Raw genomic sequence first — 16,966 nt, forward strand, 5'->3', positions numbered from 1 at the left:
CAGTGCTGCAGTGGAACTGGGAACACCACTTCAGAGCTTACTTAACAACAGTGCTGTAGTGGAACTGGGAACACCACTTCAGAGCTTACTTAACAACAGTGCTGTAGTGGAACTGGGAACACCACTTCAGAGCTTACTTAACAACAGTGCTGTAGTGGAACTGGGAACACCACTTCAGAGCCTACTTAACAACAGTGCTGTAGTGGAACTGGGAACACCACTTCAGAGCTTACTTAACAACAGTGCTGTAGTGGAACTGGGAACACCACTTCAGAGCCTACTTAACAACAGTGCTGCAGTGCTGTAGTGGAACTGGGAACACCACTTCAGAGCTTACTTAACAACAGTGCTGCAGTGCTGTAGTGGAACTGGGAATACCACTTCAGAGCTTACTTAACAATAGTGCTGTAGTGCTGTAGTGGAACTATGGGAACACCACTTCAGAGCTTACTTAACAACAGTGCTGTAGTGGAACTGGGAACACCACTTCAGAGCTTACTTAACAACAGTGCTGTAGTGGAACTGGGAACACCACTTCAGAGCCTACTTAACAACAGTGCTGTAGTGGAACTGGGAACACCACTTCAGAGCTTACTTAACAACAGTGCTGTAGTGGAACTGGGAACACCACTTCAGAGCCTACTTAACAACAGTGCTGCAGTGCTGTAGTGGAACTGGGAACACCACTTCAGAGCTTACTTAACAACAGTGCTGCAGTGCTGTAGTGGAACTGGGAATACCACTTCAGAGCTTACTTAACAATAGTGCTGTAGTGCTGTAGTGGAACTATGGGAACACCACTTCAGAGCTTACTTAACAACAGTGCTGCAGTGCTGTAGTGGAACTGGGAATACCACTTCAGAGCTTACTTAACAATAGTGCTGTAGTGCTGTAGTGGAACTATGGGAACACCACTTCAGAGCTTACTTAACAATAGTGCTGTAGTGCTGTAGTGGAACTGGGAACACCACTTCAGAGCTTACTTAACAACAGTGCTGTAGTGGAACTGGGAACACCACTTCAGAGCTTACTTAACAACAGTGCTGTAGTGGAACTGGGAACACCACTTCAGAGCTTACTTAACAACAGTGCTGTAGTGGAACTGGGAACACCACTTCAGAGCCTACTTAACAACAGTGCTGTAGTGGAACTGGGAACACCACTTCAGAGCTTACTTAACAACAGTGCTGTAGTGGAACTGGGAACACCACTTCAGAGCCTACTTAACAACAGTGCTGCAGTGCTGTAGTGGAACTGGGAACACCACTTCAGAGCCTACTTAACAACAGTGCTGCAGTGCTGCATTGGAACTGGGAACACCACTTCAGAGCTTACTTAACAACAGTGCTGCAGTGCTGTAGTGGAACTGGGAACACCACTTCAGAGCTTACTTAACAACAGTGCTGCAGTGCTGTAGTGGAACTGGGAACACCACTTCAGAGCTTACTTAACAACAGTGCTGCAGTGCTGTAGTGGAACTGGTAACACCACTTCAGAGCTTACTTAACAACAGTGCTGCAGGGCTGTAGTGGAACTGGGAATACCACTTCAGAGCCTACTTAACAACAGTGCTGTAGTGCTGTAGTGGAACTGGGAACACCACTTCAGAGCTTACTTAACAACAGTGCTGCAGTGCTGTAGTGGAATTGGGAACACCACTTCAGAGCTTACTTAACAACAGTGCTGCAGTGCTGTAGTGGAACTGGTAACACCACTTCAGAGCTTACTTAACAACAGTGCTGCAGGGCTGTAGTGGAACTGGGAATACCACTTCAGAGCCTACTTAACAACAGTGCTGTAGTGCTGTAGTGGAACTGGGAACACCACTTCAGAGCTTACTTAACAACAGTGCTGCAGTGCTGTAGTGGAATTGGGAACACCACTTCAGAGCTTACTTAACAACAGTGATGCAGTCCTGTAGTGGAACTGGGAACACCACTTCAGAGCCTACTTAACAACAGTGCTGTAGTGCTGTTAGTGGAACTGGGAACACCACTTCAGAGCTTACTTAACAACAGTGCTGTAGTGGAACTGGGAACACCACTTCAGAGATTACTTAACAACAGTGCTGCAGTGCTGTAGTGGAACTGGGAACACCACTTCAGAGCCTACTTAACAACAGTGTTTCAGTGCTGTAGTGGAACTGGGAACACCACTTCAGAGATTACTTAACAACAGTGCTGCAGTGCTGTAGTGGAACTAAGAACACCACTTCAGAGCTTATTTAACAACAGTGCTGCAGTGCTGCATTGGAACTGGGAACACCACTTCAGAGCCTACTTAACAACAGTGCTGCAGTGCTGTAGTGGAACTGGGAACACCACTTCAGAGCTTACTTAACAACAGTGCTGCAGTGCTGTAGTTGAACTGGGAACACCACTTCAGAGCCTACTTAACAACAGTGCTTCAGTGCTGTAGTTGAACTGGGAACACCACTTCAGAGCTTACTTAACAACAGTGCTGTAGTGCTGTAGTGGAACTGGGAACACCACTTCAGAGCTTACTTAACAACAGTGCTGCAGTGCTGTAGTGGAACTGGGAATACCACTTCAGAGCTTACTTAACAATAGTGCTGTAGTGCTGTAGTGGAACTATGGGAACACCACTTCAGAGCTTACTTAACAATAGTGCTGTAGTGCTGTAGTGGAACTGGGAACACACTTCAGAGCTTACTTAACAACAGTGCTGCAGTGCTGTAGTTGAACTGGGAACACCACTTCAGAGCTTACTTAACAACAGTGCTGCAGGGCTGTAGTGGAACTGGGAATACCACTTCAGAGCCTACTTAACAACAGTGCTGTAGTGCTGTAGTTGAACTGGGAACACCACTTCAGAGCTTACTTAACAACAGTGCTGCAGTGGAACTGGGAACACCACTTCAGAGCTTACTTAACAACAGTGCTGTAGTGCTGTAGTGGAACTAGGAACACCACTTCAGAGCTTAGTTAACAACAGTGCTGCAGTGCTGTTATAGTGGAACTGGGAACACCACTTCAGAGCTCACTTAACAACAGTGCTGCAGTGCTGTAGTGGAACTGGGAACACCACTTCAGAGCCTACTTAACAACAGTGCTGCAGTGCTGTAGTGGAACTAGGAACACCACTTCAGAGCCTACTTAACAACAGTGCTGCAGTGCTGTAGTGGAACTAGGAACACCACTTCAGAGCTTACTTAACAACAGTGCTGCATTGCTGTAGTGGAACTGGGAACACCACTTCAGAGCTTACTTAACAACAGTGCTGCAGTGCTGCATTGGAACTGGTAACACCACTTCAGAGCTTACTTAACAACAGTGCTGCAGTGCTGCATTGGAACTGGTAACACCACTTCAGAGCTTACTTAACAACAGTGCTGCAGTGCTGTAGTGGAACTGGTAACACCACTTCAGAGCTTACTTAACAACAGTGCTGCAGGGCTGTAGTGGAACTGGGAACACCACTTCAGAGCTTACTTAACAACAGTGCTGCAGTGCTGCATTGGAACTGGTAACACCACTTCAGAGCTTACTTAACAACAGTGCTGCAGTGCTGTAGTGGAACTGGTAACACCACTTCAGAGCTTACTTAACAACAGTGCTGCAGGGCTGTAGTGGAACTGGGAATACCACTTCAGAGCCTACTTAACAACAGTGCTGTAGTGCTGTAGTGGAACTGGGAACACCACTTCAGAGCTTACTTAACAACAGTGATGCAGTCCTGTAGTGGAACTGGGAACACCACTTCAGAGCCTACTTAACAACAGTGCTGTAGTGCTGTTAGTGGAACTGGGAACACCACTTCAGAGCTTACTTAACAACAGTTCTGCAGTGCTGTAGTGGAATTGGGAACACCACTTCAGAGCTTACTTAACAACAGTGATGCAGTCCTGTAGTGGAACTGGGAACACCACTTCAGAGCCTACTTAACAACAGTGCTGTAGTGCTGTTAGTGGAACTGGGAACACCACTTCAGAGCTTACTTAACAACAGTGCTGTAGTGCTGTTAGTTGAACTGGGAACACCACTTCAGAGCTTACTTAACAACAGTTCTGCAGTCCTGTAGTGGAACTGGGAACACCACTTCAGAGCCTACTTAACAACAGTGCTGTAGTGCTGTTAGTGGAACTGGGAACACCACTTCAGAGCTTACTTAACAACAGTTCTGCAGTGCTGTAGTGGAATTGGGAACACCACTTCAGAGCTTACTTAACAACAGTGATGCAGTCCTGTAGTGGAACTGGGAACACCACTTCAGAGCCTACTTAACAACAGTGCTGTAGTGCTGTTAGTGGAACTGGGAACACCACTTCAGAGCTTACTTAACAACAGTGCTGTAGTGCTGTTAGTGGAACTGGGAACACCACTTCAGAGCTTACTTAACAACAGTGCTGTAGTGCTGTTAGTTGAACTGGGAACACCACTTCAGAGCCTACTTAACAACAGTGCTGTAGTGCTGTTAGTGGAACTGGGAACACCACTTCAGAGCTTACTTAACAACAGTTCTGCAGTGCTGTAGTGGAATTGGGAACACCACTTCAGAGCTTACTTAACAACAGTGATGCAGTCCTGTAGTGGAACTGGGAACACCACTTCAGAGCCTACTTAACAACAGTGCTGTAGTGCTGTTAGTGGAACTGGGAACACCACTTCAGAGCTTACTTAACAACAGTGCTGCAGTGCTGTAGTGGAACTGGGAACACCACTTCAGAGCCTACTTAACAACAGTGCTGCAGTGCTGTAGTGGAACTGGGAACACCACTTCAGAGCCTACTTAACAATAGTGCTGTAGTGCTGTAGTGGAACTGGGAACACCACTTCAGAGCCTACTTAACAACAGTGCTGCAGTGCTGTAGTGGAACTGGGAACACCACTTCAGAGCTTACTTAACAACAGTGCTGCAGTGCTGTAGTGGAACTGGGAACACCACTTCAGAGCCTACTTAACAACAGTGTTTCAGTGCTGTAGTGGAACTGGGAACACCACTTCAGAGCTTACTTAACAACAGTGCTGCAGTGCTGTAGTTGAACTGGGAACACCACTTCAGAGCCTACTTAACAACAGTGCTGTAGTGCTGTAGTGGAACTAGGAACACCACTTCAGAGCTTACTTAACAACAGTGCTGCAGTGGAACTGGGAACACCACTTCAGAGCTTACTTAACAACAGTGCTGCAGTGCTGTAGTGGAACTGGGAATACCACTTCAGAGCTTACTTAACAATAGTGCTGTAGTGCTGTAGTGGAACTATGGGAACACCACTTCAGAGCTTACTTAACAATAGTGCTGTAGTGCTGTAGTGGAACTGGGAACACACTTCAGAGCTTACTTAACAACAGTGCTGCAGTGCTGTAGTGGAACTAGGAACACCACTTCAGAGCTTACTTAACAACAGTGCTGCAGTGCTGCATTGGAACTGGGAACACCACTTCAGAGCCTACTTAACAACAGTGCTGCAGTGCTGTAGTGGAACTGGGAACACCACTTCAGAGCCTACTTAACAACAGTGCTTCAGTGCTGTAGTTGAACTGGGAACACCACTTCAGAGCCTACTTAACAACAGTGCTTCAGTGCTGTAGTGGAACTGGGAACACCACTTCAGAGCCTACTTAACAACAGTGCTTCAGTGCTGTAGTGGAACTGGGAACACCACTTCAGAGCTTACTTAACAACAGTGCTGCAGTGGAACTGGGAACACCACTTCAGAGCTTACTTAACAACAGTGCTGCAGTGCTGTAGTGGAACTGGGAATACCACTTCAGAGCTTACTTAACAATAGTGCTGCAGTGGAACTGGGAACACCACTTCAGAGCTTACTTAACAACAGTGCTGCAGTGCTGCATTGGAACTGGTAACACCACTTCAGAGCTTACTTAACAACAGTGCTGCAGTGCTGTAGTGGAACTAGGAACACCACTTCAGAGCTTACTTAACAAGTGTTACATATAGAGGACTTCTGCGAGGATGAGGTTCTCCGTGATGCGGTATGGGTTGAATGTGAGTCCCTGCAGAAACTGAACACCGAGGGAAGACACAAGGCAACAACAGCTTGGTTGTGCTCACAGGATGCACCCTATATTTACACTGACACAAATCCAGTGCACCCACCACAGGATATCAGTGGTTTCCCTAATATCAAAAGACTCCTGAGTCTTGTAAACTCGAGTATGGAGATAACTGGACCTCTGGACTCATGTCTGGTCATCAAGTATGGAAACAACCAAGCGAGTACTTCAATACACAATGACGGTGAGAAACTAATGGACCAGGAGAAATCGATTTGCTCTTTCTCACTGGGATGTGAACGGACGCTTGAGTTTTACGAGGGCACAACTGGGAAACCTAATTGTGTCAAGACGATAAGGATGAAGAACAACAGTCTTGTTGTAATGCGGCCTGGGACACAGCAGAATCTGAGGCATGCTGTGCGAGCAGAGCCGGCCACAAAGGGAGAGCCTCCAAAGAAATCGGAGCAAGTAAGATACTCCCTGTCATTTCGAGCTATTGTGAAATCTGGTGGCCAAGTTAGCTCTCAGAATATCAGCACAGAGACTAGTACACCAGCTTCTGGCACCGAAGCCCAAGTACATGCGCAAAGAGTCACGTTGGTTGCTGGAGACTCTTATGCTGAAAGATTGGACTCCGCAAAGCTGGGAAAAGGGAAAGTCACAGTCGTAAATGTTGCAGAAGGCGGAGCAAAAATGGACAAAGTCCAGAAACAGTTGGAGGACTACTGCACGGCACATCCTGATGTCCACGTTGAGAAGCTTCTGATCAGCGTAGGCACAAACGATATTAGGCGTGTGGGGGATAAAATTGGTATTTTGAGGGGACCAGTAAAGCAACTTTTTGGTAAGATAGGCCTATTATTTCCCAACTGTAAGGTATATGTTCAATCTCTATTGCCATTACCTTTACAGAATGATAACGATAAATTAACTAACAAGAGGGTAATGGATTTTAATAGGATTTTATACAATGAGTGTGTATTTAGGAGGTTCTTTTTCATGGATGTGTTTTATCCCTTTACAAAGTTTAAGAGAGCTCTAAGTGAGCCTGTTAAGAGATTTGATCCCTTATTTGAGAACAAAGGCATTCACCCCAATCCTCAGAAAGGTATGGGTGTGTTGGCCAGATTTTATATTCGTGCCATCCACAGTAGATATTTTAATCCTTATATCTATCAGTAGTTCTTTTGTGCTGTCTTCTGAACCTTGTTAAGCTAATGATATGCAGTTGTAGTCTGGCAAGTATACTCACCTGTAAAACACCATGATCGATTTAGTAACATACAGATTTAGAGTTGGAGTGTTTAGTGGAAATTCTTTTGCAAAATCCATCAAACATCAGAACCGTAGACGTGGTACAGGTAGTATTTTTGATTATTTAGACAGCTGCATTGATTCTCGCTTATTATTTTATATTTTTTATGTTATATTCATATGTCACTTTTCGCTAATCACTATCACATATGTCGGGGTAAGTGGGTTGGCTTTTTCTAGGGTCACTTATGATTGCCGAGCCTTTGTACCAACATACCCAGTTCCTAACTTGTGCCGATGCTTTACAGTTTATTTCTTTTTATATTTAGCAAATATGTATTATCTGAGGAATAATTACAGTTTCGATGGTTTATATAGATTTTGCCAGATTTCAATCCATAAGAACTTAAATTGCATATTTACTGGTAGAACCGGCAATACACTCACGGGATGCATAATTTGGTTGTTTTTGATGAATGGTTTTTTGATAGTTTTAGTAAACCCTGGAATTGTAAACCCAGGGCCGTCTCCCATAGGTGTTAGAGTTGGGAATGGTAATAAATTGAATGTTTACTTTCAGAATGTTCAAGGTCTCATCCCTTTTGGTGAACTGAACAATGCCCATCCAATGATTGATACCACTAAATGTCTTGAAGTGTCGACTTATCTTAATGAGGCTAAGATAGATATTGCAATACTTAACGAAACCTGGTTTAAGAGTTCTATTGCTGATAGTGAATTTCTGCACCCTGACAGATATAAGATATTTCGCTCTGATAGATCGAAGAAAACTCATCCACCAGATCCTTCTAATCCAACCCGGTTTAGGAGGAATGGTGGAGGGGTCATGATTGCAGTGAGAGCAGACCTTGATCTAACTTCAAAGGAAGTTCATCTCAAGTATGGTGCAGAAATTCTTGCTGTGGAATTTAAGACATCCACTGGAATTAAGTTTGTTGTATGCACATGTTATCGTGTTGGTACACTGGGCTCCGCAAATCATGAAAAAATTGTTGAGTCTTTGAAAACTCTTCTCAGAAGAAGAGGACTGAGTAAAGTCTTCATACTAGGAGATTTTAACCTGACCGGAGTTTCCTGGTCTACCCTGGCCAGCTCCTGTCCTATTGAGCAATCTTTTGTTAAATCTTTTGTTGATCTAGGCCTTCAACAATGTGTGTTAACACCTACCCACTGCAAAGGCAAAACACTTGACCTATTGCTCACAAACTCTGTGTCAAATATTAATGACCTAATGGTAGGTGAGAGAGATAGTGCTTGCAAGTCTGACCACTTCCCCATCAATTTTAAGATCAACGTTAAAGTTGGTAGGAAGAAGCCAGTCAGGCGTATGTGCTATAACTTTAAGACTGTGAACTGGGAGAGGCTAAACCATGAACTCCGACACACGAATTGGGATGCATTGCTCAATGGCACAGAACCTGAAATTGGATGGAAAAAATTTAAGGACAAACTTTTTAATGTCACAGATAAATTTGTTAAAAAATGCTCTGTCAAGACTGATGGCCAAGATCCATGGTTTGACTCGGAGTGTTATGATGCATGGCGTAAGAAAGTGAGATTACATAAAGAAAGGCATAAAAGTGATAGAGCTGAAATTGCATTCTCCCTTGCTAGGAAAAATTTCAAAAATGTGGTTGCTCAAAAAATGAGGGAAACATTAAATGAATCTGATGATAGTGCTTTAATAACAAAAAAATTTTGGTCCTATGTCAAATCGAAGACAGCTAGTCAGCGGATCCCTGAGTTTGTAAGCCACAAAGGCACTGTCCGCAACTGCCCTGAAGACCAGGCCAACCTATTTAATGACTTTTTCTTCGAGCAGTTCTCTGAGGCATCAACTTATGACATAGATATAGATTACTCTAATGATTGGCGCTTTGATATTGAATTTGACCACAGAAGGGTTCGCAAAATCCTTTCCAATATTAATGCTAATAAAGCTTATGGACCTGATGGTATCCATGGGAAACTTTTGAAAAACTGTGCGGTTGGGCTCGCATACCCTATATCAATACTTTTTCATTCATGCTACAACATTGGGACACTACCAAGGGAGTGGAAACTGGGGCACATTGTACCAATATTCAAGAAAGGGGATAAACATGAGGTTTCAAATTATAGGCCAATTTCTCTTACATGCTTAATCACAAAAGTTCTTGAACGCATAATAAGAGATGAGTTATTGGCACTTACTAATGGCATGATCAATGACAAACAGCATGGTTTCCGAGCTGAGAGATCTTGTGCAACTAATCTTGTAGGACTGTGCGACAGCCTAGCGCTCTCACTGAATGAAAATATGAGAACAGATGTAGTCTACTTTGATTTTGCCAAAGCATTTGACTCGGTTAACCATGATCTTATATTATTTAAGCTAAAGAGCAAATTTGGTATTGATGGGAGGCTACTGAAATTCATCACTGATTATCTAAGAGACAGGCAACAACAGGTCTTGATAAGTGGCAAGTTTTCTTCTATGAGAAACGCCCAGTCTGGTGTACCTCAAGGGTCAATTTTGGGACCATTGCTGTTCATTATGTTCATTGATGATATATCAGTGGGGATTTCACCAGGCACACAACTGTCACTGTATGCCGATGATACTAAAATTTGGCGTAAGATTGTTTCGGAGTCTGATATCCTGCGACTGCAGAAGGACATTGATTATCTCCATGACTGGTCACTTTCTAATAAAATGAGATTTCATCCCGACAAATGTAAGGTCCTCACCGTCGCAGGAAGGATATCCGAAACAGTTTCCCTCCTTAGTGTCCTACCACTCTTTAACTTTGTATACTCCATGGGAAGAATCACACTTGACTATGTTGATCATGAAAAGGATCTGGGTGTAATTGTGACATCAAATCTCGATTGGAAAGATCAGTGCTCCAAAGTCCTTTCTAAGGCAAACCAAAAATTAGGCATGGCGAGAAGAAATTGTTATTTTGTCCAAGACGTAAATCGTCGTAGAGTACTGTATCTCACTTTAGTGAGGAGCCTATTTGAGCATTGCTCGGTTATATGGAGACCAGTCACAAAATCCCAGATAAGCAAGCTGGAGGGCCTCCAAAAGCGTGCTATTAAGTGGATTCTTCACGAGGAGTATATGAGTTATCCACCATCCACATACATTCAAAAATGCAGACAGCTGAAGATTATGCCGATTGAAGACCGCTTTGACTTCTTGGATCTCATCTTCTTCTTTAAAATTGTGAAGCAACATATACCTGTCACTTTACCCTCATATTTGCAACCATTTCAAGGCCACTCAAGGCTCAGAAATAGTCACATGGACTCTCTATGTTTTGTAAGCTCTATCTCACCTCGAGCAAGCTCCAACGCTTTTGCCAAGAATTTCTTCTATAGGACCCACACTAAGTGGAATCACATTCCTCTAGATATCCGTGAGATAGAGAGTATCACTGATTTTAAAAGTAAACTTTCCACATGTGGGGGAAAATTATCCCGGTGGATTCGGACTCTGAACTTGACTATTCAATAGAAACAAATCCGTAAAATAGTTTATTCAAGATTATCTATTCTTGCTGTCTGCATTCACATATTTCTCAATTTCATCTCACAGCACAATATTTTATGAATTGATTGAATGGGTGTGTGATTTTGTTTAAAGTAACTTATTACAATTTTATAAGGGCCCATGCTTGTGCAGGAGCTGCATTTGCACTCAATATCTGTGTTTTGGTGACCCTCAGGTCCTTTGGTTACATACATTTTGTCCGAGACAATTTCAACTTTGACAATCCATGCTTAGAGGACAATATTATATTTAACTAATTCATTGTGTAAACTTGTATGTAATTGACTGATTTGAAAGATTTCAATAAAAAAACAGTGCTGCAGTGCTGCATTGGAACTGGGAACACCACTTCAGAGCCTACTTAACAACAGTGCTGCAGTGCTGTAGTGGAACTGGGAACACCACTTCAGAGCCTACTTAACAACAGTGCTTCAGTGCTGTAGTTGAACTGGGAACACCACTTCAGAGCCTACTTAACAACAGTGCTGCAGTGCTGTAGTGGAACTGGGAACACCACTTCAGAGCCTACTTAACAACAGTGCTTCAGTGCTGTAGTGGAACTGGGAACACCACTTCAGAGCTTACTTAACAATAGTGCTGTAGTGCTGTAGTGGAACTATGGGAACACCACTTCAGAGCCTACTTAACAATAGTGCTGTAGTGCTGTAGTGGAACTGGGAACACCACTTCAGAGCTTACTTAACAACAGTGCTGCAGTGCTGTAGTGGAACTAGGAACACCACTTCAGAGCTTACTTAACAACAGTGCTGCAGTGCTGCATTGGAACTGGGAACACCACTTCAGAGCTTACTTAACAACAGTGCTGCAGTGCTGTAGTGGAACTGGGAACACCACTTCAGAGCCTACTTAACAACAGTGCTGCAGTGCTGCAGTGGAACTGGGAACACCACTTCAGAGCTTACTTAACAACAGTGCTGTAGTGGAACTGGGAACACCACTTCAGAGCCTACTTAACAACAGTGTTTCAGTGCTGTAGTGGAACTGGGAACACCACTTCAGAGCCTACTTAACAACAGTGCTGCAGTGCTGCAGTGGAACTAGGAACACCACTTCAGAGCTTACTTAACAACAGTGTTTCAGTGCTGTAGTGGAACTGGGAACACCACTTCAGAGCCTACTTAACAACAGTGCTGCAGTGCTGCAGTGGAACTGGGAACACCACTTCAGAGCCTACTTAACAACAGTGCTTCAGTGCTGTAGTGGAACTATGGGAACACCACTTCAGAGCCTACTTAACAACAGTGCTGTAGTGCTGTAGTGGAACTGGGAACACCACTTCAGAGCTTACTTAACAACAGTGCTGCAGTGCTGTAGTGGAACTAGGAACACCACTTCAGAGCTTACTTAACAACAGTGCTGCAGTGCTGCATTGGAACTGGGAACACCACTTCAGAGCCTACTTAACAACAGTGCTGCAGTGCTGTAGTGGAACTGGGAACACCACTTCAGAGCCTACTTAACAACAGTGCTTCAGTGCTGTAGTGGAATTGGGAATACCACTTCAGAGCCTACTTAACAACAGTGCTGCAGTGCTGTAGTGGAACTGGGAACACCACTTCAGAGCTTACTTAACAACAGTGCTGTAGTGCTGTAGTGGAACTGGGAACACCACTTCAGAGCTTACTTAACAACAGTGCTGCAGTGCTGTAGTGGAACTAGGAACACCACTTCAGAGCTTACTTAACAACAGTGCTGCAGTGCTGTAGTGGAACTGGGAATACCACTTCAGAGCTTACTTAACAACAGTGCTGTAGTGCTGTAGTGGAACTGGGAATACCACTTCAGAGCTTACTTAACAACAGTGCTGCAGTGCTGTAACTGAACTGGGAACACCACTTCAGAGCTTACTTAACAACAGTGCTGTAGTGCTGTAGTGGAACTGGGAACACCACTTCAGAGCCTACTTAACAACAGTGCTTCAGTGCTGTAGTGGAACTGGGAACACCACTTCAGAGCTTACTTAACAATAGTGCTGTAGTGCTGTAGTGGAACTGGGAACACCACTTCAGAGCTTACTTAACAACAGTGCTGCAGTGCTGTAGTGGAACTAGGAACACCACTTCAGAGCTTACTTAACAACAGTGCTGCAGTGCTGTAGTGGAACTGGGAATACCACTTCAGAGCTTACTTAACAACAGTGCTGTAGTGCTGTAGTGGAACTGGGAATACCACTTCAGAGCTTACTTAACAACAGTGCTGCAGTGCTGTAACTGAACTGGGAACACCACTTCAGAGCTTACTTAACAACAGTGCTGTAGTGCTGTAGTGGAACTGGGAATACCACTTCAGAGCTTACTTAACAACAGTGCTGCAGTGCTGTAGTGGAACTGGGAATACCACTTCAGAGCTTACTTAACAATAGTGCTGTAGTGCTGTAGTGGAACTATGGGAACACCACTTCAGAGCCTACTTAACAATAGTGCTGTAGTGCTGTAGTGGAACTGGGAACACCACTTCAGAGCTTACTTAACAACAGTGCTGCAGTGCTGTAGTGGAACTAGGAACACCACTTCAGAGCTTACTTAACAACAGTGCTGCAGTGCTGCATTGGAACTGGGAACACCACTTCAGAGCCTACTTAACAATAGTGCTGTAGTGCTGTAGTGGAACTGGGAACACCACTTCAGAGCTTACTTAACAACAGTGCTGCAGTGCTGTAGTGGAACTGGGAACACCACTTCAGAGCCTACTTAACAACAGTGCTGCAGTGCTGTAGTGGAACTGGGAACACCACTTCAGAGCCTACTTAACAACAGTGCTTCAGTGCTGTAGTTGAACTGGGAACACCACTTCAGAGCTTACTTAACAACAGTGCTGTAGTGTTGTAGTGGAACTGGGAACACCACTTCAGAGCTTACTTAACCCCCTAAACCTAATAACTACCCGAGTCCTGCCAGATGAGCAAGCAATGAGCGCCAGCGGTAATGAAGCTAATTTGTGGAACTGGTTGTAGGTTGCAAGAGTTGACATTCGAATGGTCAGCATGTTATGTAAGCTGTCGTCTGTAATGCCTGTATAACTATAATGGCGGACGCGATATAAAGTAACAACTTGATCATGTGGTTTTTATCAATACTTTTAAAGACAGTTGGACCGCGTTTCCAGCACGTATCCTCTTATTAAGAGGAAACCAGTTGGAGACACCTTAATAGAGTTTTGATGGAAGGTTTTCACAGCACTCATAAGCAAAGCACTGATAAGGTAGGCAAAGAATCTGCATGTGATACTTTAGTACTAATTTCTTGTGGTCCACCCAGTTCCAGCCTAATTCCAGTCTACTAGTTTCAATATAGTTCCATCCTCTGTAATTGCATACGTGAAGCAGATAGATATCATAATTTTGTTTTTTAACTCGCCTGCAATCATATTTTTATATTATTAATTATTATATTATACGTTTAGCGTGTACGATTGTTTGGATCATAATAATTATAGTTCCTCATTAAAAGTTTTTCTATCAGTTATGACCAATATTATATGGGGGACCAAATAGCCTATATTATTAGAGTTTAAGAGAATAAATCAAGTCAATATCAAACTCAAAGTCAGCGAAAGCTCATCATAATATTTTTCATTAACGTACGCATATCAATGATGATCTTCTATAGCGGCTCATTCAGTTCATAGTTATTTGTAGATAAAAGTGTCAAGCGATATAGCACGATATCTCGTGTCTTGAAGCTTATCAAATCAACATTGATCAAGTAAATTCGATTCTCGGGCACTGGTCTGATTAGTTTCTCTTTCAGACAATACTTTACTTCAAATCAGCTAGATATCATCCCAGGCAACTGCGGTTGTTATTGTAAACGTCCAATTTATTACAGATAAATATTGGTCCACGCGAGGTTGTTTGATGCGATAAATATTTGTATGGCCTCGCTGATCGTTGCAGTTGATCTATGGTCTATTAGAGGCATACAAAAAGCCACGTCGAAGAACGGTGTTTATACTTTATACTTTCATAAGCTCCACCAACGACGTTTCAGTATTTTTAGTTAATTAATAGTTGTGGGTTTGCGACTTTTGTTAGGTTAAATGTTGGGGACTGGAAAGTTGTATTGTTACTAAAACCGGTATACGTACCATAGTTCGACACACACTGAAGTTCGACAAGACTGTTGAGACGTTTAACTGTTTAAGACTTGGAGTGAGGCATAGATCTGATTTTTTAATACTTGAGATATTTTTGTTACTTCGACAGAAAGTTTGGGGAGAGTTGCAGTTGTCATTGTCTAGCCAGTTCGTAATTTCTATTTATAAGTGTGTGTGTACTATCTTCAGAGATAACTAAAACAGAGTTCTTTCATTCTCGGGATATAATAGTCTAGATTCATGTCACATCTAACCAGCAATGCTGTTAAATACGTAGCGTTTCAAGCAAACGTATGCATACGCAAAGGTTTATTTCTCACCTAGAGCCTCTCAGCCACTCCATTTTCCACGAATTCAAGGTTTATACTTTTATACTGAATTTTTGCCTAATAGTAATATCCTTTACGTATATGGGCCCTAACCCCGAATGGATTGTTCTTAAAAGCTACAATCACAATTTTCTAGAGAAAGTTATAAAATTAGCTCAATCATCTTTATGCTTTTATAGAGCTTTGTGATTCGCAGCTCTGAAATTCAATCATCTGTAGTTCTATACTTAGCATTTAATTCATTATCCTCAAATAGATAAATCTAAAAATAAGTGAGCCTGAAATAGAAACTCAATATACCCAAAAGCGTATTTGGCACTTATCGTTTGATCAGAAGATTATAAGAAATGGCAACCAATCCAATAAAACTATGAGTATGTTCAATCATTGCCTAGCTGTAAAAGTGATTTAATTAGACTCGTAAATTAAGGAGTAAGCTATGAAGTTATGGCATAATATCCTGATAGTGATTATTTTGACAGGAAATTAAGCTTGCCGTGTTGTTTGGTTACAAAAATTGGCATCCGCATCCCTAATTTTTTCGTTCAATCTTACAATGGTAATTTCTAATAGTGTACCTTCGTCAATAACATTTAAAAGCCAAAATATTTATCGCAAACAAATTAAATTGCGTGCACGGATTTACCGTGTCAAATAATTTTACTAATTATCATAATATTACTGATATTAGAGCAGCAGTGGTTGAGTCTTTTCTTTTTTTAAATATTATGATAAACCAGCCAATTTTATGTCTATATTCTAATCTGGAAGAAATTAGAACTTATGAGTGAAACTAATGTTATTTTTCATAAAACTGATGTGTTTTTCATTTTGCACACATGTTTATTGTTTGCTTCCTATTTTACTTTTTGAATTGACTTAAATTAGAAAATATTCGATTTCGGAAGCAAGAAATTCTGAGAAATCGATAAATTTATCTTGTTAACTTCACATGCACCTGATGAACACTCCAGAACAGTCAATCAAATGATTAACTTTGACTTTCTACCCGTTTACTGTAACGTATCAGGCCGAATAAGCATCGACTCGGGTAAATCATGTCATAAGTGTTAAAAATAAGATCGATTATAAATTATACGGCGTTGTCTCTTGTCGCTCGTATATCCCGCTACCATGCCGTTCTAGCCGTGCCAAAACGCAACTAATTTGTATCAAGTTTCAAAGCACATGGTGCACCTTTTTGGTAAGAGTCCTATAAAGCTACAACTGTAAACTGTGTTTTTTATTAACTACTTTTAAAATATGGTCATTTCTTCTGACCATCCCAATATCACTACAACCTCTAAACAACCTCTAGACAACCTCTAGACAACCTCTAGACAGTGACCAGGTAAGGTTATTATTTTGCTCGTATTATATCACGTGTTATTCCACTTACCATGATCTATTATCATATCGTTACAATCGTATTATGACTTTATGAGATGGTACGTGCTTTTGCTGTTTACGTGTCCGTCATTATTGCTTATAGTTATATAACGAGTCGTTGTATTAAAATAATAATTTAACTGTAGCTGTGATGTGATCATTTGTGCTCACGTCGTCTTTGTGATAATGAAATTTATTGAGAATCTTTGCGTTACACATGATCCTAAAGGCTACTTTAGGTTTAACAGTACTCAGCTCAGTTATGCTTGTGTATTATGAACGAAACTTAATTTTAATTTATTATCACAATACGGTTAAAATATTAATATTTCCTTTCC

The sequence above is a fragment of the Bolinopsis microptera genome, chromosome 8 (genome assembly GCF_026151205.1).
Source record: "Bolinopsis microptera isolate Bmic1 chromosome 8, MBARI_Bmic_1.0, whole genome shotgun sequence".
In the NCBI taxonomy this organism is placed as follows: Eukaryota; Metazoa; Ctenophora; class Tentaculata; order Lobata; family Bolinopsidae; genus Bolinopsis; species Bolinopsis microptera.